This window comes from Ixodes scapularis, unplaced genomic scaffold (genome assembly GCF_016920785.2).
Source record: "Ixodes scapularis isolate PalLabHiFi unplaced genomic scaffold, ASM1692078v2 PGA_scaffold5__190_contigs__length_132052651, whole genome shotgun sequence".
Taxonomy (NCBI): Eukaryota; Metazoa; Arthropoda; class Arachnida; order Ixodida; family Ixodidae; genus Ixodes; species Ixodes scapularis.
In genome coordinates this window covers 38,776,886-38,795,297 of record NW_024609880.1, presented here as the reverse complement: position 1 = coordinate 38,795,297, position 18,412 = coordinate 38,776,886, and the positions used below count along the sequence as shown (strand labels likewise).

Sequence of the window (18,412 nt, the reverse complement as noted above, 5' to 3'; positions counted from 1 at the left end):
TTTGGAGTCGGGAGAACTAATTACATATAAACACAAACAAAACGAAAGCTGTACTTTTTCACACCAAAGGTAAATCGGTCAGACAAATGTGAGATATCACTCTAAATTCAACTCCAATCGGAATTAGACATATCAGGGCACTGGGAGCAATTGTTTCTGAAAATATGTCCGGGACAACCAAATTACTTTTATAATCCCTAAGCTGCCACGAATAGCTGGATTTATATAACGTCATCTATCAATTTTGCCGAAGAATGTGAAGTTACTAATTTATAATTCACTGTTTTATTCCCACTTAAATTCCTGCCATCTTCATCTGGGGCTCAGCCACGTTATTTAATCTTGTGAAACTACTTTTATTTAAAAAGAGGGTGTTGAGGTCTATCGGTGCGTCCCGTTTGACTCTTATGCAGCTTGTCTGTTTACGGCTCTCCGCGTTATTGATATATACAATTTATACAACTATAGACTTAGCAATCCATTCAAATTGGAAAGCTACAGAAACACGCGTTTTCTTACGAAGTCGGGACATCTATCTGTAAAGGAACCGGTTTACCCCACTCGTCACGCAGAATATTGGGAAATAGTAGTGCGGAGGACAAATTACGGCGCTGAGATGATTAGATATACGCTGCTTAAATTGCTAAACCAGTTTGATGTTAGTGAGTTGGATCTGATTAGGGTGCCATTTAAGAAACTTAGAGAACATTTTGTAAAACTGGATCTGGCGGTTTGTTTAATGTTTCCAGAATGATTTAATCTTTTTTTTATTTGTGTGTTGTGTGCTTATATTATCCACCCGCTTTGTACTTTCGCATGAAGTAGCATTTTTTTTCCTGTACCTCTAATGTTGTGCCTATGTAAGGGGTCGAGGGACTTGTCAAGCCGTATTTCACAGCTTTTTCCCTCGACCTCCGCCATCAATGAAGATGGAAATAAACAAATTAATATTTTACCTGCCTGAAGTCTCGGGGTTGAGTTACGCCTAATCTTCACTAAATTAGTGTTTTTAAAGGGGTGCTACAACGAAATTTCGGCGCTCATTTTTTGGTTTATATGTGCTCAAAGGAGCGGTATCACATCGAACATACCAATATCTTGTTTAAAAAGTCTCGAAAAGCAATTTTAAAACGAATTAAACGATTAGCAAAGAGAACCTGGTGGATGTCGCTAACGCCTCGCTTGTAATGCCCGTCTAGGAACCTTGACAGCTAGTGACGGAGATCGTCTCGCCTCCGGCCACGACGAGAGAAGAGGGGAAGGAGGAACTCCCCCCTTCCCGAGAACGCCTTTTCTGTGTCGCAGAAGTCGCTATTGTCCCCCTACAAGATTATAAAAGATTAACCCGTCACTCAAAATTCGTACAAAAGCAGCCGCTTCGGTGGCTGGAATGACTAGGCCATCCTCTCGACGTCAGTCTCGCTGTAGCTTTGCTCGTCCCGAGACGACCTACGTCATGATTGCGTTGGATGTCATGTGGTCCCCACTGGGCCTTCTCCGAGCGCTTGCCAGAGTGGGCCGTTTATAACAAAAAAATAAAGCCACCAGGCTCAAAATACAAACGTGCGATGGTCATTCAACCTATTTGTGAACACGATGGAAATATTTCAAATTTCGTTGAAGTATCCCTTTAACGTATGGCACGGGTGAGGGCAGAACGGGCCGGAGGGTGTACGTGAAATGCATATGCCAGAGGAAATAATCACCGCGTTCGTCTTGCTGCTTTATGAAAACAACTTGAATGCCTCCCGGTTATAAGGATATCGTTTAATCGGTCTGACTGAGGTTCCTCTCGTTGAACTATGGAATCCGACCAAGGGTGGACGGCTGTGGGAGGTGCAAGGACCATACTCATCTGACTTCCCAACCATGTCAGGAATGTTCAAGTATAATCGTCTTTCTTCCTTCTCTCAGGCTCCTTATTCCCTTTTTTATCTTTCTTTTTGTCACTATTTCGTCCCCTCTGCCCCTTTTAACGCGCTAACATTAAGGAGCTCAAAATAATCTGATAAGCTAGTTGGTTATACATAATGCACACTACAGCGCAAAGAACACGGACAAAAAAAAATGAAAGCCGTTTACAACTCCCCGTAACACCGAATTAAAGTGCAGCTCTAGAGGAGGAGGAGCGAAGGGTAATGAGGGAAGAAGGTGGAAAGTCCCCCTGTACTAACATCGGTGTGGATCGACGTGTGGTTAACGCAAGTCACAGATGATGCACATATTTGGTGAGAGAATCGCGTGTAAATTTGGCGGGGATCTAGCGGGGCAATTTTTTCCCCTAACTTTACGGGGAATTTTTTCCATTAAATTTGGTGGGGAAATGTTTTCCGCTAAATCTAGCGGACACAATTTGTTTGCTAAATTTAGAGGGTAAATTTGTTTGCAAGATTTAGCGGGAAAATTGTTTCCGCTAAATTTCGATGGGAAATTTTTCCGCTAGATTTAGCGGGGAATTGTTTCCGCTAAATTTAGTGGTGAATACAACGTCCTCATCATCATGATGGCGTCATCGTAATCGTCATCGTCATCGCGCGGTTACGCCGACGGCGACGTCACTCATGCCGGAAACGGACCCCTAAGAGCTGCGCTCTAAAAGACGTAGACAGGACAAGCGCTGAACTTGCAACTGACATTTAATGAAAAGGTTGTGAAGGAGAAGAAAGATGTTACGAGTATCGTTAAATTTCAATTAAAGGAATGTCTATCTAACTACATAATTAGCCTCCGACGTGTTGTACATTTTGAAACTGATACATATTATTATTCACTTATTCTCATAATATAGCGATTAGACTAAATACAGGAGTATTGAGTCAGTATTTAGTCTAATCGCTATAGTCATGAGAATAGGTGAATAGTAATATTTATCAGTTTCAAAGTGAACAGCACGTCAGAGGCTAATTATATAGTTAGATCGACATTCCTTTCTTTGAAATTTAAAGATACTCGTGACATCTTTCTTCTCCTTCACAACCTTTTAAATAAACGTCAGTTGTGAGTTCAACTCTTGTCCTGTCTACGTCGTCTTTTTGTCCTTGTCCTTTGCGCTGTGGTGTGTATTAAGGAGCTCGTGTTGCAACAAAGTCAGCGTCGGCGGTGTGGCGAGAAACTCCTGAGTGGTCGTCAGCTCACTTGAAACACGACATGACGCGAGGCTTGGAAGTGAATAAAGAGTGACATGTTACGCGAATTACATGTCGCCGCATGTCCCAAATGCTTCCACTTTCTAAAGTAATTCATTTACCTCCATGAAAGTAATATAAGAATTGTGGGCGGGATTCGAACCCACGACCTTTCGGTTGCGAGTGACACACGCTACTGATTAGACCGCGCAATGCACGCTTGGACGGCAAATGATTAATTAGGCTACTCGAATTGGGCCCCACAAACCTAATGCGCTGCACTCTTAAAGGTGAGGCTTAGGAGTCTCTCAAGATTTTTTTTTCCTGGTCGTTATATCCTCATTATGTTTTGCTACATTTTTTTTTTTTCGATCATTCCAGAGAAATACTTGTGAGTTACATTATTTCCAGGCCCTCTCCCAGAGACACTATTTTCTAACATCCTTGTACTTCAATCGTCGAGGCAGTCCTTTTAGTTTTTTGGGTAATCGCTTAGTCTTTTTATGCCGCCGTTTTCATAGCAGAGTTTATCGCTCAGTCTGCCTAATCGCCTTTCAGTAAGTTTTTTATCTCCCTCTCTCTTTGTGTGACTTCAGGATATCCTTTTTCTCTTCCCGTCTCCCTCCGTTCTGTGATCTCTTTGTTATTCTATCAACTTATTTGATTGGCTTGCCCAACCTGGGGCAAAGCCGGCTAACAATATCGATTGGACTAACTCGCCAGCTGACTTCCCTTACTTGTTCCATTATTAGGGTTCTTCAAACTGCAAACCGCAAAGTTTCACGGGTTATCTTTATGGCCTCGTTTGCCAAAGAATTTCTCACGACGTAATTTGGATGTACAAGGCGCTCGTGAGCTTTAATGAGTCTTTAAACAAAAGCACGAAAAGCCCATAAGCTGAGCAAAATCAAAGATTTTCTTAAAGGAGTACATAAGTGGCGCATTTATTATAATCAAAATTTTGTCTAAGTACTTTTCTAAAATAAAAAAAAAATAGCAAGTAATCAAGCATTCGTTTTTATAGATGTGCTCAGGGAGAAAGCGGAAGTAAACAGTCTGATCAGATCTGTTGGATCTGTTGTTTGGTGTTCATTTCAAAGAACCTTTCAAGGATTCGTTACATGAGGTGCAACTTCTGAGCGGTACGATCAACTAGGCTGCTCTTTTTGTTTTGTGTATTAGTAGCTGCGTTCGATTTACTTGCACCTCCTGTACCGGTCCAGAAAGGTGTAGGGCAGTTTACTTCCGGTCGTAACTCAATACACAACCGGAAGCGGGCTGCGGTACACTTTTCTGCACCGGTGCAGCAAGTGCAAGCAAATCGAACGCATCTAATGCGTAATAAAACCAATATTTGTTTTCTTTAACTATTGTTTTGCGTAGCGTGCACTCAATAAAATTGAGTATAGCGAATGCACTAGCCAAAGACGACGTTGTGAAAAGTTTCCTTGCGCTCCGTTCGTGTAGGCACCTTGGTGGCTCCGCGGCAAAGCGCCGGCCTGGGGGTCCCGATTCAGGCGCCCGTAATCTGACAGAGGCTTATTGCAAAAAGGCGCCGTGTAACCGAGCACGTCAAAAGGTTCCCAGGTGTTCCGAATGGATCATGTATCTTTCGTTGGCGCGTGTCAGATACCCTTGGTTGGTCTGGCAAGTAAAATCTAAAAATTTGACTTTTCGTTCCGTTTATAGACAAACTTTAGGTTTTTTTGTGTTTTTTTTACGACTGAATCACATGTTGCTGAGAATCACTGTTTCAATACAACAGTAAAAAGAAAACAACTGGGATGTAGTTGAAGCAAGCTTTGCGTTCACCATGACGTCGCTTGATCAGCCTATTAACAGGGGGCCGCTAATTGGCCCTCGGATAACTGCAGTGACTCGAGCGAAAGCCCTGCCGGGATTTGTGGAATCCGTGGGACCCCGCGAGCCGCCACTACCACAATCGCCGCTCTCTCTTCCGCGCACTGTAAGCGGAGCATGTCCTATTATTTTGCGATCACGCGTAAGTGAAGTTAGACGACATTTTTTTTCTTTTTTTTTTTTTTTTTTTTTGCATCCCGCTTGGAGGTTGCTGTATTGTAGGCCCTTTGAAGAGAATGGACATGCGATGGCGTCTTGCACGCACGCGGCTGAGCGCACTTCGAACACAATGGTAGCAAAAGTTGGAGTAACAATATTGTTCGAGGAAAACAAGATCTGCTCAAACTACCCAATAGTTATTGACGTGTTTAATGGCTGCGAATGTTCGTGACAAGTCTAATTAATTAAATTACAGTCTCAAGTTGAGCTAGTTGGTACAGATTAGGCATACGTGTCGGCTAATACCAAAATTATTTACAATAATTTGGTGTTCGCGAGAGCTCTTTGAAGACAATGTACTTGGGGTTAATGACAAGAGGAACTATTTAGGGTTAAAGACGAAGAGGAATTATAACCTAGTTGCAAAACAAACAAACAGGTGTTCTACATCTTAATTTAAGTTGATTTTTTTTTATTTGTGAGGACATGCACTTGCTTAATTAATCACTGGATATTTGTTTCAAGTTTTTATTTTTTGCTTAAAAATTATTATTATTTTTTTTTGTCTGGAACTTAGGACGTGGTGTGCGGCTCAGTAAAAGCGGGTTGTATTGAGATTTTCAAGATCCCGTACAGCCGACAATAACACAGTGACGTAGGTAGAGGGGAGGCGGGGGAAGGCTTTCAGGGGAGAGCCCTCTTCCTCCTGCCTCTTTCTCCTCCTTGTCCCTCCTCCTCCATCCTCCTCCCGCTTCTCCCCCCCCTTCCTCCCGCTTGCTGCATTATGGGAGACGTCCCATAATCTAACGCGCGCGTCACCGCGGTGCATTATGGCACGTTTCCTATAATACACTGCGCGGTTACGCCGACGGCGACGTGTCACGCCGACGCGTTACGGCTACCGTTGCGGTCGGCGTAACCGTAACGCGTTGGTGTAACGCTTTTTCGTCACGCGACGCCGAGGCGTCACAAAAAAGCGTTACGCCGACGCGTCACGAAAAAGCGTTACACGACGCCGAGGTGTCACAAAAAATGTGTTACGCCGACGCGCTGCGCGACGCCGAGCCGTCACGAAAAAGCGTTACGCTGAAGCGTCACGCGACGCCGAGCCGTCACGAAAAATCGTTACACAACGCCGACGCGTCACGAACAAGCGTTACGCTGACACGTTATGCGACGCCAAGGCGTCACGAAAAAGCGTTACGCCTACGCGTTATGCGGCGCCGAGGTGTCACCAAAAAGCGTTACGCCGACACGTTTCGGGACCCCTCGGCGTCAGCGTAACGCTTTTTCGAGAGGCCTCGTTGTCGCGTAACGCGTCGGCGTAACGCTTTTCTGTGACACCTCGGCGTCGCGTAACGCGTCGGCGTAACGCTTTTCTGTGACACCTCGGCGTCGCGTAACGCGTCGGCGTAACGCATTTTCATGAAGCTTCGGCTTCACGTAACTCGTCGGCGTAACGCATTTCCGTGACGCGTCAGCGTCCCGTAATACTTTTTCGTGACACGTCGGCGTCACGTAACGCATCGGCGTAACGCTTGTTTGTGACGCCTCGGCGTCGTGTAACGCGTCGGCGTAACGCTTTTTCAGGACGCCCCGGTGTCGCGTAACGCGTCAGCGTAACGTTTTTGTGGCGCGTCACGAAAAAGCGTTATTTCGAAGTTTTACTGCTACGCCGACGGCGACGCCGCTCAAGCCGGAAACGGGCGCCTAAAAGCTGCGCTCTAAGATGAAAGAAGCATCAATCAATTCAGGCTTTAAAGTCTGATGGTTAAGATTTTATAGGCAAAAATGCTTCTGTGGCTAAATAATCCTATAACATATGGAAGCATCCCGGCAATGTTGCCACGATTTGGCTGGTGCAGTGCCGTCAATCGGTGGTTGCAAAACATAGCCCGATATACCATTACATATACCAAGGATAGAACTTCATATATTTTCAGCAAAATCGTTTAGAAGCTGGCAGAACCGGCAAATGTTGCCGGCATGTAGCCGTCATGTAGCCAGCATTCAGCAATATTTTTGGAAGCTGGCAGAAGTGGCAAATGTTGCCGTCATGTAGCCGGGATACCGACATATTGGTTGGACGCTAGCAGAAACGTCAAATGTTGCCGTCATGTAGCTGTCATGTAGCCGGGATGCAGCAATATCTTTTGGAAGCTGGCAAAAACGGAAAATGTTGCCCTCATGTAGCCGTCATGTAACCGGGATGCAGAAATATCTTTTGTAAGCTGGCAGAAACGGCCAATGTGGCCGTCATGTAGCCGGGATGCCGCAATATTGGTTGGACGTTGGCAGAAACGGCAAATGTTGCCGTCATGTAGCCAGTTTAGTGCCAGCATGATGAAATGCAGGCTCTAGACTGGTCAGGCTGGGCCCATATGGGGCCACCTTAACCATGCTGAGACCAATGTCGGCACAATATCTTGTGCTGCCTGGGTTGGCTGCTGTTCATGAGGTCGCAGCGAAGGTTCCCGAGGCCCGCCGCCAAGAGTTTATTGAGATCGGTTCAAGATCTCTGCGTTTTCGTGGTGGAAGCTCGACTGGAAAGAATGATGCGCGCTTCCCGACGCAGATTTGAAAGTCCTCGAGGCGGACAGGTCAGGACAGTTCGTCATCCTCGACGAACAGCTACTGGATGAGAAGGTATCAGCTGCCCTCAACAAGAACATGCTCGCGGTTGGCAGGTGACTTTAAGGGTCCCTTCGCACGGAGACAAAACGTCTTTGCGATGCCCTAAACCTTCCTTTCCTAAAAAGGGCCATTGGGTCTCCTTCTCTACAGTATCTTTCTATATTTTTTTCTACAAAAACACATAAACCTAGCATCCCGCTTCGCAGCATCATCTCCGAACGCGGTTGCTGGAAAAAGCACTTGGCCCTATAACTACAGGAAAGCCTCGCAGTATTAGACCTACCTCATCCCTTCCGAATTAAGAACTCTCTCGACCTGCTAAAAGCTCTTGAACCCTTTCATTCCACATCCGAGGCAATCGGAATTTTCTCCCTAGATGCAGAGGATCTGTATTACAGTCTTGACGTTACCAACTTAGGTTCGTATCTGAGGCAGTTCACCTTCACGGAGTATTAAAATTTCAGAATTCGTCCGGAAGTCTCCTGTCGGGATTCATAGACTTAATTGAGCTGTACCTTCGATCCATGCTTGTAGATCATGAGGGAAAAGTGTTCAAACAAAAGTCAGGCATATGCATAGGTTCTTGCCTCACTCCCGCCCTGAGCGAGATGTATCTATTTTTCGTCGACCAAGCTATTCAAAAGGTGCTCACGACCCTGTCCCAGGGGACACCAGTTTATCGGTATGTGGACGACTACCTGATCATTCACTCCTCGGATGTCAGAAAAATCGAGCAGGCGTTCTCGAACAACTCGGTCGGCCTCAAATTCACGAAAGAAGACCAAACCTCTGAGGGACTCCAATTTCTGGACGTCCGGCTTTGGCCTACAGGATCCTGTCTTTGCCGGTCGTTCCAGGAAAGGTCGTGCAAGCCCCTACTCCCGTTTAATACCTACCACTCCGAAAGCATAAAAATGGGATAGTCAAGACCCTTTTGACGTCCTCTATAGGACAAAGTCCTGCCTCCATTGGGTAGCTAAGAGTTGCTCTATGCAAAACTCTCGCTTGATCAAGGCCGGTTACCCCCAGGATCTGCTGGAAATGACACTAAAAAGCGTACTAATTGGACAGGCACCAATTGAATGAGGACAGGGTTCACCTGCGTCATTGCAGTATGCGTGCATGCCGTACATCCACACATGGCCAAGAATCCGAGACATTCGGTTGAATTCCATTCCGCGACGACATGTGGCGCCTAAGCCCCGAGCTAAATCACTTTTCCAATTTCCAATGTGCCCTCTGTTTCCGCCCGCACCGCCAGTCTTATCTTCGAATCCGGAGAGGAGACATCGTAATGCAGTAAGGGCATAGCACTGATAACACGCTCAAGACAGCTCCGAACCTCGGAACCTCTCAAGGTCACAGCTGGGCGCGCCTAGCGCAGACGTGCAATGTGTAATTGCGTCTCCCGCAGCCAATGTGCATTTTAAAGTGATAAGCTAACGCTCAAGACTATTGCTCCATCGCTAAAAACCCAAATTTAAACCGAGCAAAGTTAAAGCTATACTTCGTCTCACCTTAGCATGGACTGGCCCCGGGGGCTGCTCCAGCGCGAGACGGTAGCCTTCATTGGCGTCCGCGCCACACGAGCCCTCGTGCAGCCGCCGAGGTGTCGTCGAAAGCAAATAGCTCGCGCTTTTAGCACGCGACCCATGCTAAGGTTAGACGAAGTATTGAAGCGCGAGCCGAATCCGCTACGTTTTCCTACCTCGCACCGGCGGTAGTGCATCGGACATAAGGCAAAACGATGCTAAAAGTGCTCTGTTTCAGGCTGGGCTTTCTCTTATCACTGGAGCCTGTTAGAGAGGGTCTTCTGGCTTAGGGCGCCTTGGCTCAGGCTAAACTTTGCCTCACCTCAGCATGGACTATTGTTAGCCATGCATGCTAAAGGCGCGAGCCGTTTCCTTTGAATCACTCCTCGGTGGCTGCGCGAGCGCTTGGGCAGAGAGTACTCCAGTCGAGTTTGTCAAGGCTAGCCGCACGCGCTTGCACAACCTTTTCAGTAGTACTTCGCAGTCTCACGCTAACATGGACTAACCACGGAGGCTGCGCTAGCGTGAGATGGCAGCCCTGACTGCGTAGATTTGCATCCTCGCAGCACGAGTGCTCGCGCAGCTGCCGAGGCGTCACCCAAAGCGATTACCCCGGGATTTTATTGCGCGTGGTTGCTAAAGAGATACAATTATAGCTTTGGCCGTGATACGGCGGAATATGCACGTCAGCTATTTATTTGTCTGTTTGTAAACAAGCTCACTATGGTGGGTGACATCTCAAGAGTGCAGTGGAAGCTCCGCCTTCAGCGCGCGCTCCTTGCTTTCCGCCGCGCTTTGGCTGCGCGTGCACACTTGTGCTATCAAGGCCACAAAGCTCGTGCTGGAAGCGGAGCTTCCACTGCACTCTTGAGCTGTCACAGACTATAAAGTCCACTATTGGCGAGCCCCTGCGCGCTTCGGGATTCGAACTTCTTTCCGTTTTGTTCCACGTAATTTTGCTTCCTGAACAGCTCGCAAGTACAAGGGTCGTTTGATAAGTTTGGTAAATTTATACGATGAACAATTCAATGGATGACGCCATGGCTGGCAAGTGTCATTCTTCAAACTAATCCAGGCTAGCTTCCAGACGGGAGTGAAGGGCTGTTCATGTTTGACACACGGCTGAAGCAAACACTGTAGCGCTTGCCACACCACTGGAAAAAAAAAAAACCAGCCCTATGCAATGATCAAGCACGTTTGTTTTAAAAATGTTAACGTCCACGCATCAAAACCGAGTTGCATTAAGTTCATGGGGACCCTTATTCAACGTTGAAGGCTGTTTAGCTCTGGGTTCATTGGATTAAACGTGGCAGAACGTTCCCTGAAGATGAAGCGCGCTCCGGACGCCGAGTTGAGGTCACCATGACGGATATTGTTGAATAGATTCATAATATATTAATTGGAGGACAGTCGAGTGAATGTGCACAAGACTGCTGAGACCATAGGCATCTCAAAATAACGTGTGCACAAAACCCTCTACAAAAAGCTATGTGCGCGATGGGTACCAGCACCACCTCCTAGATAACAAGTCCGTAGTGCTGATAATTTTTCGTCACAGAAGAAGGCCGATCGCGGGCCGTGATTGGACGCGAGGGCTGCGTCAGCGCCTCGTGTCTAATCAGAGAGACGGACGCAGCGCTCGTATCCAATCACCGCCCGCGATCGGCCTTCTTCTGTGGCGAAAAATTATCAGCACTACGGCCTTGTGATCTAGGAGCTGTTGGTACCAGACTGTTCATTCACCAAGACAACGCGCTCTCCCACGAATTGACCGTGACAATGGCAAAATTGGAAGAATTGGGCTTCGAGTTGATTCTTCATCCACCCCATTCTTCTGATATGGCGTCGTGTGTTTTATCAGTGTTCCCGAACTTGAGAAATCTGACTCTATCGGAAAAAGTTCTCATCAAATGAGAATGTCATTACTCCCGTCAGTTCATATTTTCTAGCCTTTAAAGGGACACTGACAGGGTATTTATGCTCGCCGAAGTTTTTAGTTGTACGTGACATATGAGAGCTCAACTACCCAGAACAGAATTTGCGGCTCGAAATTCGGTTTCTTTCCGCCCGAAAACCGCCGATCAAGAACTGGCCGGTTCGAGTCTCGCTCACTCTCTTTTCCGCGATCACGGGCCGTTTTCTAAGGTATCGATGCGACCACCAAATTTAATCAAAGTCGTGGGTCACTGAAGGCACACACTCAATATTAAAAATAGAAAAAAATATGAAACCCATTTTTTGTGGCTTCTAAAAAGCTGCAAATACGTTGATTGAAAAAAAACGTTTCACAGACAACCGGAAGCATTCTGTGCGTGAGTCGTTTCGCGTATCGTGGGACTCGCAGGGACGCGATGGCAGCGGACGACGGGCGTGGGACCTCTATTTCAGTACTGTCGTTCGCGGTACCGGAGAATTTTGTCTGCCTTTAAAAGAGAAATTTGGGACTGATCAAAAGAATTGGTCTTCATCCCGTACGACACGCCCGACCACCAAGCCGATTTGCACGAAGACGTCGCCGAGCCGTCGCTCCCTTCTCGTGGCTGAAGACATCGCTCGCGCAAGCGTCAAGCACGACGTGTCTACTTCGAGTTGAACATGCACGCGTACGATTTCTTTACAAGGTGACAATGTCGCCATGCGGGGTGCATCCCGACTTCGACCCGGGAGTGCTTTTGCTAAAGGAAAATCGGTAGGAAACTTTCCAACTTACAGTTTATCGGCTGAATTATTACTAAGGAAAGAGATCCCCTGGGTTTCATATGCCCCAGTAGCTTAGTTGGAAAGACGTCCGCTTTACACTCCGTAGGACCGGATTCAATCCCCCGTGGAAGGTTTTTTTTTTTTTTTTTTTTTTCATATGCTTTTCGATGTCCACATTTCTTTTCTTTTCTTACAATTATCACCGAAGAAACAAAAAAAAAAGAATAAGAAACAAATGTTGTGGACGACACGTCGCTGAATTAAATGGTATGGGATTTCCTTTTTGCCACCTGCGAACTCAATGTAATCACTTTCCACAAAATGCAAGGAGCATATAAATCAGGTAGCGTCCGCTTTCCGAGGTGCCCGTAAATGGTCTACAGGAATTGCAGCCGGCCATTGGTCCCGATCCCGTTGATCTTTCGGAAACTCTGTCGCACAGTGCCACTTCTGTTTCGGACGCAGGACATGTGAGCCAGCTCTTCACGCAACATCTTGGGTGTATTCTTTTCGGAGCCGATCAAAATTCACCACGAGCACTCACTACTCATCTCCAACTCCTCAATATACAAAACAACTCATCTTGGAGTACAGAACAACGAGCGGAACATACATAACTGCAAAAGAATCCCACGGCGAACAGTTCCCGTACGCCGCATGTCGTCTGCTACCGGAAAAGAGAAAAAAAACAAAAAAACACGGTCGGGTGTAGCCACGTGACTTCCGCCACTCGCTCTCTTCTCTCCACTTCTCCGACCTCCGTCGGGTTTCGGTTTCGGTTTCGAGCAGTTGCGTCTTTTGGCTTTATTAAAAAAATACGCTACTCTGTTGCAAAATATTAATTGGGTACTCCTCCGACACCATAATAAAGCGCCTGGCAAAAAATTAAAAAAAATTTTTTTTGGGGGGGTGTCAGTGTCCCTTTAAGAAAACCCTCTTTTTCTGAGAGAAAGAAAATTTAGAAACTCGCTGGACCAAGTGGATAGTCCTCAATGGGGACTATGTTGAGAAACGACATCAATTTTTTCTTCTAACAAAGCGTTTAACGAGCTTTTTTTACCAAACTCATCAAACGACCCTTGTATGCACGTTCATATAAAGGCATAGCTCGGAACACAAAGCACGCTTTGCATTAGAGATGGACAAATAAGCGCATTACCAGAAGTCTACTGGGGCACGAACCACCCTGGCGCCCTTGTAATATCAACTCGCGCCGAGCGCGATGTGGTACAAATAGAGACGGTACCTACGAATGGTTGGACGACACCGAGAAGGTCAGCAGGAGAAGCTCCGTCTCCACTTCGCGCTTGTCATTCTTCGTAAGTTGAAGCGTTACCAAACTTAGAGAGCTCGAGCCGGAGTTGGAGCTTCCCCTGCGGACCATATATTGTAACAAACTGTATAATATGCAAGTTTTTGCAAGTCGTGTTTCCAGGTTCAGCAAAAACTATGCAAGCAGCCTTGAAATTGTGGTAACCCACATGATTTTAAGCCCGTGTCGAAATTTGACTAAGTTGTCTGATAGTCACAGAAATATCTGGAAGCTCTGCAGTTGGTAATATTGTGCAAGGGAGAGAAAGAAAGATACTATATGGTGCAAATAAATAAATAATTTTATGCTAGTTCGCCCATATATTTTATACCTTCAGCGAAGCCGAGGGACCCGCAACATTTCCTGTTTGAGCCCCGGTTTTCTGAAAGTTCCTAACCGAGTGTGCTAGCGCCTGGTAGCTCGGGGCATGTGGAGAGCAGAAAGATCAGGCTACAAAAACCCGGAAATCCTGGGTTCGTCCCCACCAATCAGGATGAGCATCGTACCGGCACGTGTTTGAGTTGCACAGGCTGAATTTCTCAGGTACAGCGTGAGCCAGTATCACCACCTCTCAAACGGCACACACATACAATTTTATACCCTTATGGTATAAATGGCCTGTCCTATAGGGAGCACCCTTATTGGTGTAAGAAAACACCCTAGAAAAAGGGTGTAATGTCTCACACTCTCAAATAAGGGTGTTTGGACAATTACGCGAGTAGCGAAAGCGGCCGATTAAATGCGCGGTTGCGGGCGTCAGTGACAGCATACGACGCATTAGCGTGTGGGCTTCATGTTCTTATCATACAAAAGCGGACTAATTAAAAAAAAAAAAAACTTCCGTCAGGTGGAGTTGAACTGACAACCCCTCGATAATGGCTCAAGCGTTCAACCCACTACACCACACTCAAGATGCAGATTTTGTGTTTTACTCCTGCTACTTAAGTCTTCCTAGCACATTTAGACTTGGAGTTTTTTTTTTTTTTATTTTCGTTAATTTCAAATTTTCACGAGCATCCCTAGGACTACTTATAAGCCCCTTTTGAAGTATACGCGATCGCGGCTCGATCACGTGCACTTTCCAACCTCTACATCCGGCTTTCGCGCGTGGCGGTGCTTTTCTACTTGGCTGTATCGTCCTACACACGAATCGACATTTCCACGTTTGGTCGCATCAACGTACCGAAATTGAATCGGTCGGACCACCCCGTGCAGTTCATTAGGACTTTCAAACTATGCCTGATTGTGACGACAGTCGAGATGCCTTTTTCGCCATTGTTTGTCGTAACAAAGTTCGATTAACTGATGCCTTGGGTTAATCCGACATTTCACCGACACACCCCTCTCACACCCTGTAGATATGGGTGTAAAGAGAAAGACGAACACATTTTTAACACAATTTACGAACGATATGTACCTGTAGGGTGTGTGAACGGTGTAGGATGGGTGTGAATCGTCCGTACGCCCTTGTTACACCCATCAATAATTGAGAATCGTGTAAAAATGGTGTAAGATGGTTGTGTTTTCTAACTCACACCATTCTTACACCCTGCTTACACAATTATGGGTGTTAAAATTTTTACTGTGCAGATCTAGCTCATGCGGAAGCGCTCACGACGAATGTAGTTGCCTGATTTAATCTTTTGGAAAGCTGCGAGGCCACATATTTGCTAAACAGGGCTCTTTTGAAGTATGTAGTTAAAGGAAACGCAATTGGCGACAGCGGGCGATGTTCTATGATTAAACAATTCTACAGAGTCTCCTGTTTTCCATCCCCCTTGATATGGTGGGCCGTCTTGTGTGCACTTCTAGATAGTATCTTGAAGTTTATATTTTACTTATTATTTTCCTTTTGGTTCAGCACTCTGCTTTCTCAAAGTTAAACAAGCTCGAACGGACTCTTGTGTTTATCAAACGCCATAAACAACGTGCTTTTCCGAGAAATTCTAAAAGCACCACGATTCTATGAGAGAGAAACAAACAAATGTTTATCGAGCGTTTAGCGCGCATGATTTCAGTTTGTTGTTGTGTGGCGATGTTGTGGACGCTGTAAATGAGAAATTTGCCAAGTGGAATATGACCGCTAGCCTGGGGTTTTTAACGTGCACCACGCAGTGGTGATGGACGGACGCGCCCCGGTACAATGTCCATCCACATCGAAACGGACAGGGGTGGGCCACGATTGAACCCTTGAATCCATAGGTCCTGCGGTGCGACCATTCGATCCTTTATTTATGAAAAAAAAGCAGGCAAGATGTTGGGCCGACTCGGTAGAACCAGGAAGACCAGAAAAGGAGGACAACACGATGACACGGCGGTCCTAGACAGGGTGGTTCCCGAGAACAGCGCCTGCGCGCCTTCAGATCATTTTATGCTTATGTCCACTTGAATCCTAAATACTTTAACATAAAATGTGCTGGACCCGAGCCTTTCTTGCAAACATTCGGTAAGGAAGGTATATACGTCATGCAGGAGTCCGAAAAAATAAAGAGTACTGGAGAAAGCGTAGACGCTCGGACACTCGGTTTGGATACTGCGTGCCTCCGATTGTGCTTCCGGCATTAAAAATACTCAGCTATTTTTGCTCATTGCACTTAGCTAAAATTGCATGGGGGATTGCGAGCTTGAAATCTCGCCTTGTGGCAGCGGGAAGGGGGCACGATCGCGCTCATATCATAAGTGAAAGTGTAGGATTCCAGGACAAGGATTACGCTCACATGCTTCGGAGAAAACCAACAGACGCAATATGCTGGTGTGAAACAACTGTGCTACCGCAAGAGACGCGACGTATGCCTTCCACTTACGCTCACGCGTTACTTTCGGCTGGGTTTTGTTTCCTTTGCTCGAAGGCGCTGTTTTTAACAAGCTAACGAAAGGTGCCCCAAATCATGCAGTCTGTCTTACCACTATCTTTGCAATGGTAGTGCGTGAAACAGCATAATGATAAGAAGTGCGACTCCACCTTAAGAACTCACAAAAGTCACATGTCTGGGAGAGTTGAAAGAAGCATTTGCTTTATTCAACATGCAGATGCAAGAAGGGGTTTAGAGGCTTCACAAATTCATCACGGAAACCGGCGCATGCTCTTCCTGCTCCCCCGCCGAGCCCTAGTAATTGTTGCATGCTGTCTCAGTCCATAACCCAGTTTATTAACACAAAATATGTACGCCAGTTTCTATGAAAAACCGTCAGGTTAAGCCCTTATGTTTTACCGCTACATTTGTTACAATGTTATATAAAAAAAGAAAACAGCAGAAGCGATCGGGTGGGATTGAACTTGGGAACTAATGATCCGTAGCCCGATGCAATAAGACCATTCCATTGAGCGCTCTCTGGGCGGCACCATTTTGTTCTACCGCAGCGCCCTCTCCACACATCCGGGAAGTTCAGCGGGTTCGGCGGGGTAAAACGAGACAGAGGGCACGCGCTCGACTCCGCTAGCAGACGACAAAACGGGAGGTTGCCATTCTCCATCTTTGGGCTGTATCGGCGGGCTGTACGGAACATCGAACTCTCGCTCGTGGCTGCCGTTATGAAGTGGTTCGCGTTCTTAGAATAGTTGTGGCTACTCCAAAATCAGCCTATAGCTTTCTGTTGTTTTATTTCGCTAAATGATCAACTAGCATATCCTTTTTCCGTTACTTAAATAGCAGTTGAGTCAGACGGCAGTACTACCCTCAACTACTGCGTGTATTGTGGCAGGAGAGCACGTTTTATTTATTATTTCAGACTTCCACTGATGGTCGCTAAAGGCCTACACCAGTACGAACTTTGTATAGTAAAAAAAGGTACAGCAACCGGATTTACTTTTCGCCAAAGAGACCGGCCAATGTGACACAGTTTTTCCTATTTTTTTTTATTTGCACGCAGGCAACAGTGCAATGGGACCCTGTGAGTCTGAATATCTAGCATAGTATTACACGACAACTGGTATACCAAAATTTGCGCATCTGCGCTTGAAATTTCCAAAATGACGCGATTTTAAACAGAATTTGCACGCCAGCCGGACGCTAGCTACAGCTTACTCGGCGGAGCGGACGATATGCGGGGTGAGAGGGGGAGGGCATTTTTTTCTCTTTTACCCTCTCTGCTATGACCCTAATGGAACGGTCTATACAGGCCGAGCTATGGGGCGAACACGTTTCAAAGCATCAAAGTTCATTTTTGTGGGACCCGATGCCTACAGCGCGCACTCAGGGGCAAATACGAAGACGGAGCAAGGAACAAAATATAATACCCGATACCGAAGGAGTTGTATTGTACACTAGCTGTCTCACCAAAAACCGTGAAGTTTAGCGGGAAGCGGCACTAAGCGCTTCCCGCTAAAAAGCCATCCGTTCGATGGAAGCCTTGTGCCGATATTAGAGAGTTTTAGCAGATTTTTTTAACCCCGATAACGATACCTCCTTTCCCTTCCGGCGGCCTTGGGCATGCATCGTACCGTTATCAGGGCGAAAAAGCGAACTGCTAAAGCTCTCCATTAACTCTGTAGCACAACTGCCGCCCACCCCAGTTACAAAATACTTATTATTCGCTCTAAGGTTGCTCCATATCTACTAACTTCGAGGGGCCGTGCGTTCTGAACGTTGGATCGTAGTATACTCCGTTCGCCCCTAAGCTGACAGTGCGGTGGAAGCTGCGTTTTGCCAGACCAATCAGTGGCCTGCCTCTTATCGCCTGAACTCGCTCTTGGCACGTGGTATGTGGAGATCAGGGTGGTCACGTGGTGCAAGGCCGACAGTTGACCAGTCCAACAAGCACACAGCTTCCACCGCACTGCCAACTTAGGGGTGAACACGAATCGAACGCGACTCGACGGGCGGACGACGGTTGAGACATCCCTCCCAACCTAATCTATAAACCTCCCAACCTTTCTATATTTTTCATCGTTTTCTCCCGAACCCTTCCCTATCGACAGTGTGCGCACTGAGCGGGCAAGCAACTAAGTCAATTTTCTAAAAAAAAAGGGGGAATAAACATCTCTCTCTCTTTCTTACTCAGCTAACAGCTGCTGTGCCATCATACCTCGGGATATTAGATCTGCAACAACGAACAAAAGGTCCGTAAAAGGAAAGATCCTATCGTCTACA

At 46.4% G+C, this 18,412-nt stretch overlaps 1 protein-coding gene across 2 annotated transcripts in view; it reads left to right on the top strand.

The window, feature by feature from the left end:
* LOC115321878 (parathyroid hormone/parathyroid hormone-related peptide receptor) overlaps positions 1 to 18,412 on the top strand; it is a 287,428-nt gene that overhangs the window by 89,556 nt on the left and 179,460 nt on the right. The gene's annotated exons all lie outside the window — the stretch shown is intronic.